Here is a 7,110-nt window from a genome sequence, read left to right as displayed (position 1 = left end):
GCATATCAGATATTTACATTATGATTCATAATACCAGCTAAACTGCTTTTATGAAGCAACAATGAAATAATTCTATGTTTTGTGGTTACTAGAAGTACAGGAAATTTATTCAGGTGTCTCATCATGAGGAATATTGAGAATCACTGCATTATGTCATCCCTTCCTTTGCTATTCTTTTTAATATCCTATGTTTTAAGGAGATTTCTACAAGGTGTCTCAGAGGAAGCGGATACCTGGGCACGCTATTAACTTCAAAGTCTTCCCAACTTGTCACTGAGCACATACCCATTATGTTCATTGCTCCTTTATTGACAGCATTGAGGAAATGGAATCACTGTAGATGCCTATTAGCTGATACATGAGTAAATAGGTTTCCTATCCTAGCATCCAAATTACAGTTTTATATGTTCAAGTAAGAACATGTAGATTACATGTAGAAGGCAGGAAACCAGAAATGTACCATTAGAAGCAGTTGGAAGAAGATAGGGTGGATAGAATATAGGTGATATGAAAGTAGGGAGTAAGAATACTGGGAACATAATGGTTCAAATATACAGTACAGTTGTGGAAAAGAGAGGGGGTTGCTGAAACGTCAACTCATACAAGATGTCCATGAAGAAGCTACATGGAAACCTATTATTTTGCAATCCAAGTTAAAAAAAATATCATCTGGGAAAGAGTAGCACACATGAGATTTAAAAGGATGGGGCATTGATACTGTGTGCTAAATGTTTAACTGTAGATGGTGCAGGAAGAAAAGAAGAAAAATGGTTGGGTTTACCACATATAAGGCTATGTGAAGAAGACACTTGAAATCCCACTCTCTTACAAGTTAATAGGGACTATAATTTTGAACACTTTGAACAGAAGTGTTTCACATGGGTAAATAATGCTGCTCCCAGACACATGGGCTATTAAATGAAATTCTTTACCAGGTATCAATTGGCTGCCTAGGAATTATTGGAGGCCTCAGAGGAATCTGGAAGAAAGCTAGTCATTGCCAATGCTCTTCTTGGCTACCAAGAGTATATGGTGCTGCTGAAGTCACCAAAACCTTTGGTTGCAAGATAGAGAACAGTCTTAGTACATATCAGGAAACTCTCCCTGATGGGTAGCTTTCATAGCATGACAAGGTCCTGCGTGGGTTCCTAGCAAAGAAAAAATTTCAATTTTCTTACTTACCTCTGTACCCTGCATCCCACAATACCAACCTACTAGGCAAGATGCATGCACTGGAGCAATACAGGCATGACTTGAGGTTATGTGCATAACACACCAGTCTCTTGATAGGGCTGACACCAGCTCCATAGAAAGGAATTCATGCTTGATGATGTTTATAAACATCACAAAAATATCTCTGCCCAGGGAATTACAGGTTCAACATAGAAAATATTGATATTTTGTTAGTGATCATTTTTCTAAAACTGACATCTAAATATTTGTACTATTCTCAACCTTGGTGAAAGGGTCTCCTCTTTCAGTTTGTAGTGGGTAATCTGGAATTGAGAGAGGTATTCAAAAATACTGAGAACAAGAAACTGAATCAGATTGGGACAAACAACAGTCTGTCATGACCAGGGGAGGGTCACAGGAATCTCCTTTCTCTCAATGAAGGTCTACCAGCAGTTAAGGGTATACGTATTATTTCAGAGTTTGGAGTAAATACCTACCCATCTGTCTGCAGAAATTAAAAATGAATTCCTACATGCCTTCAGGGATTTTTTCTTCATTTTCTTTTGTTTGTCTGTGAGAGTATGTACTGGTTTTCTTGGTATTTGCTCTGTAGACCAGGCTGACCTTGAACTAACGGATACTAATGGCATGTGCAACTTTGGGGATTTATGTTTAATTAATTAATTAAATTAATTAATGGTATGAAGATTTTGAAGGTGAATAAAGGATGATAACGTATAGGAACATTTTTGTGTACTTGTTTTCTTCTGTGATGAATTTTCTTTCATGTGTACAATAACAGCTTTAGGTAACGGATATTTCTCATTGAATACATTTGAGGGTTGAAATTTCCATTTACCACCAAGACATGAGAATTATATATGGTGTATCTTTATGTGGTTTCTCAGAACCATGAATTTGGTTATGGATAGCACAACTAAAAGGCAAAACTAAAGTTTTTTTTTTTTTTTTTTTGGTACTACATTTTGAACATTTTGACTGTGGCTTTCCATACACAAGCAAGTTCTCATTATAAAGACTTTGAGACTGAATAATATATAAATAAATGCTTAGGCCACAAGCTTGGGCTTATCCTGCAACTGGCTCATAAGTCAATTACCCATTTGTTTTATTATTCTATGATTTCCACATTGCTTGCTACCTCTCCACAGAGTTCCAGGGAGAACCTCTCCTGTGCCTTTGACCCTATCCCAGAAATCCTCTCTGCATACTGGGACTTTCACCTTCCTATTGTCTGCCTAGGCTCATAGCCCCATAACCTCTTATCAATAGGTGAAGTTTCCACAATTACACAAAAGATTCCCTTTATATTTCCTCCTTTTAGTTCAGTAAAAGGCCCTTTCTTTTGTAATAATAAACTGTATATAATAATGATTATGAAAATTACAAGATTACATTCAAAATGTCCAGTATATATGCATTTGGCAACCTTGGAAAGTTTATACTATATATCCTATCTTGGTGAATATAGAGTTTTATACCTAAATATATCTCTATTATAACTTGTATTACTAAGCTAAATCATCTTCTTAGACTTAAAAAGATTTTCCTAAATCCTAAACAACTTAAACTTATATGTGAGACTATAACTATCTAGTCTTTGAATGAATCAGAGACTTGAGACAAAATAAATATTACCTTAGTATGTAGGAGGAAGTGCAGAGCCAGCAGCTTCCAAAACTATAGAAATGACAGAGAACATTGGTTGCCTGGACAGTCCCCCAAGATTCTTATATAAAGTTGGAGCATCTATCTTCAGCCTTCTGGCCCACAATATCTGACAGGCTTTTTTGTGAAGGAAGAAATGTGAAGGACTGTTTACCCTGACTTGGCAAAGCTCAGCAATTGACTTCTCTGTGTCTTGTTTGTCCTGTTTGGACAAACTGTCAGCACACTGTCAGCAATTGAAGCAAGGGAAGTTCCTTGCCCAGTGGCTACCTTGCTATATATGAAGGAAACTACTTATGGAGGTTCGTTGATGCTCATCATCTTCCTTGAAAAAGCTTGGGGTATTGTGATGAGCATACCTGTCTGATAGTTTTAAAAAGGCCTTTTAATAATAAAACATCTTTAAATTCTATATTCTGTTGATCTCTAAGATTCTTGAAGACCATCTACCTATCTAGAATATATCTAAATAGGCAAACATTGCTTGCTTCTAGCTATTTACTATTTGAGCAACCTTGAAAACATTTTTTAATTAATCAAACTAGTATCTAATATGAGCATAAATTTGATTAATTATTAACTTACATTTCTTCATTATTCTAAACAGTTTGTAATAGTGGCTTTCAAAGGACTAGAACTTAACATTGCATTTTTTTTTTTTTTTGGTTCTTTTTTTTGGAGCTGGGGACCGAACCCAGGGCCTTGCGCTTCCTAGGTAAGCGCTCTACCACTGAGCTAAATCCCCAGCCCCTTAACATTGCATTTTTAAGAATTACTTAGGTACAATACCTTGAAAGGAGTTGACATGTAGTATGTTGTAAGCAAATATAACCTTAATTTTGTACCAATATACAAAATCTATAACAATGTAACCATATATAACCTTAATTTTGTATCAATATACAAAGGTATATACCAATGTTAGAATTTTGGCTAGCATCAGCTCTATAGTTTAAGATTAGATTCAATAATCTACCCTTTATTCCTATTATTCCTATACCCCTCCCTTTTGTTATCTGTACTCCTCCAGTCCATTTAACATTAGAGATGAAAGAGTAGAGGAAAGAAAAAGAGAAAAAGAAATCCTTGAATCCAACCTCTGTCATTATGTTTCTTCCTTGATAAAAGATGATATAAACTTGTCACCACCCTCCTCAAATGACAACCAACAACTGTCATCTATTGATTGACAAAAAAATAGCCAGTCTGCTTTTTGGAAATGGGGTGTTGCTCTCTTAAAAGTGATTCTTGCTTATTTGTGGTATTATTTTCTTTTTGTGGGTCTCCTAAAAATTGGGATATTGGTCAGTCTTAAGAAATCTAACTTATCATTTGTTGTCTAGTCTCTGCATGCTGATAAAATTCAGGGCTTTTCTGAAGTCCTGAGTGCAACAGGCTGGGATGTTCAATCAGTTGGGGTCATCAGCTTTCTCTGATGCTGTCCTGGAAGCAGGTTTTGATGAAACAGCTATTAAGGCAGTCTGAATTTGGACCACCTGGGTTACTTGTCTTGTCCTCTTTGGAGTCTGGTTCTTTTATTCTGCAAACATATAAACTTTCACAAGTAATATACACTTCTACATTAATACATGTGCAATGTGCAAAACTAAGTTAAAGATGATTCTCTCTTCTCTGAGTAGGCAAAGCATCTGTTTTTATGTTAGTTTAGATTGTATAACCAAAATGTAATATAAATTTCTATGTAAGCCATCTGAAAGCCTGTTCTTTTTCTTTATTTTACTATCTATAGCAATGATGTTCAGGGGTAGGGTCTTTCCTCGTGTTAAATCCAATTTTAATCTATTTAGATGGAATCAACAACATTTTTTTTTCTCCCACTGAACGAAGGGCAATCAACAGCATTCTTTTCCTATTCAATGTATTTCCTGACCTTCATTCTGAAGCTATCACATATGTAGACTGATGAAATTTATCATTCCCTTCCAAATTCCAGCATATTTCAGCAGCTGTGTTATCTGTCTCATTGATATTTAAAAAACCAAAACCCTCAAAGTCAATACAACTCTGTTCTATCTAATGCTAGGAGATCTTATACTCCTTCTGTTCTATCATCATTTCCTTTAAAGTCCTGTTAGATCGCTCCATAATTGCTTGACCTATTGGATTTTAAGCTAACACTGTAACAGGTTTTATGCCATAATGTTTTGGAAAAAAAAATGTTGCATTGCAATGAGTATAACTGTAATGTCTGAGATTCAACACTTTCAATATGTAAAGGCATTTCCATGATAGCAATCAACTCTAAAAAATGTAAAATCTCAGACTCAGCCTTTTCAGAACTCAAGGCAGAAGCCCATTAGAATTCTGAAGATGTATTACTAGTGTGAGATATCAACACTTGTACATATCTTAATCCCCCACAGTCTATAAAATGGAACATTATCTATTGTATGACATTGCTTTAAGACAGCATCAAACAATCTGTACTCTTAACTCAATATGTTGAATCTCTATGGTTTCCATTGATTTAATTTCTCAAGCCTTTGTGGATCTTTCTCATCTGAAACCATCTCTTTTGTTGCTCGTGTATGTTCCACTTTGAGTACTTTTGAAGGTTCTTTACCCTGACTTAAAGAACCATCTAAAATCTGTCCTATGGTTTCCAATTTAGAGTTCCAACTTTCAGTACTCTCCTAATCTAAGTCTGTTTTACATCTCTCTTTAAAAGGATACATAAAGTTATAATCATTACTGAAGAACAATTTTATGCTGATAAGTGAAATAAAATCATATGGGATCCAGATGTATTGTGTTATTGCATTTTTACACCATTTTAAACACAGAAAATATGGCTGGCATCACTTCTGCTCAGCTAGCAGGTTGTACAGGCTGCTAGCTCCTGGCTCTCCTCACCAAAGTTTGGTTCCTTTTTCTGGGCCATAGGCTTTTCCCACAAGGACTCAAATTAGACCATCTAGATATTCTAGCAGGCTTTTTGACCTTGCTCTCAAATCTTGCTGTGCTTGAAAAAAGGTTGAAGCTACTGTGCCCTCAGGCTCTGGTCCATGAGTGAGTGGGGAGTAGCCTCTGATAAACTCAGTTGGCATTAATGCAAAGTGACCATCTCTCTTAAAGGAGAAGTGTCTGTGAAATGTATTTGGCTTCAGATACCTACATCTATCTAGGAACATGTTGTTTCCAGGGAATGCTTGTTCATGCTGGTAAGTTTTGGGCTCTAAGCCTGGTTCTTTCTAAGTTAGGATTCTATGCCTGACAGTGGATACTATCTATAACCATGAGCTTTCCACCTATGCCAATGTTCACTGAAATACTGAGTCTGAGATTGAATATTTATGAATAATTGCCTAGGCCAAAAACTTGGGTTTGTTCCACAACTAAATCATAACTTAGTAACCCATTTATCCTATTTTATATGCTGCCATGTGGTTAATTACGTCTCCTCAGGTTCATGCTATCTTCTTCATCGATTTTTGGGGCAAATTTTTCTTTTGCCTACTTTATCCCAGAAATCTGTTCTCTGTACCAGAACTTCAACCTCCCTATTTGCTATCTAATCTCATAGACCAACAGCCTTTTAACTGATAGATGAAGTTTCTACACATTGCACAAAAGTTTCCCTGTACAATATATTTTGTCCTTATTATGACTTTTTTTGAGACAAGGTTTATGTAGTCTTGCCTGTTGAGGAACTCAGTTTGCAGATCAGGTGGTCTTGAACTCACAGAAATCTTTCTGTCTTTCTGTCCGAGTACTGGGATTAAAGGTGATTACCTCCATGCATAGCATCTTTATTAACTTTTGGATTTTGAACAAGATGTTTTTTATTCTAGCTTTTGCCAGGGGCTAGAGAAATGAATTAGTGGTTAAGAGCACTGGCTGCTCTTCCTGAGAGCAGTGGTTCAATTCCTGCTGCCTGTGCCCTGGACTACTTACCGTCCAACCCTACCTGCCCTTGGGAGTTGGAAGTGTGGTAGCTTAGAGTCAATGACTAGGCTCCTGGAGCAGGTAAGAAACACTGCAGCAAGCTCTTTGGAACTCTGCGGCAAGCTTCTTTAATACTCTCTATCTGCAGCCCATTGGTCCCAAGAAAGCATCTCTTTTAAACAGTAGTTCCTGCATCAGCAATCCTTGGTCTCTCAGGCAGTCTTCAATTAGGTCCTCCTTCAGGAGATGCCTTTGTGGCTGTGTGGTCCCTAGCATTTACATAGAGGTGGCCACTGAAATTCCTCCTACATTTTCACTCTTTTCAGATTTTGACTGCCTAGT

General features: G+C 36.7%; 1 long non-coding RNA gene across 7 annotated transcripts in view; it reads left to right on the top strand.

Annotated features, from left to right (window-relative positions):
- Positions 1-7,110, top strand: part of LOC108349017 (uncharacterized) — a 78,136-nt gene that overhangs the window by 58,218 nt on the left and 12,808 nt on the right. The gene's annotated exons all lie outside the window — the stretch shown is intronic.

Source organism: Rattus norvegicus, chromosome 1 (assembly GCF_036323735.1).
Source record: "Rattus norvegicus strain BN/NHsdMcwi chromosome 1, GRCr8, whole genome shotgun sequence".
Taxonomy (NCBI): domain Eukaryota; kingdom Metazoa; phylum Chordata; class Mammalia; order Rodentia; family Muridae; genus Rattus; species Rattus norvegicus.
The sequence above is the reverse complement of the archived record's forward strand: the minus strand, read 5'-3'. Positions and strand labels throughout refer to the sequence as shown.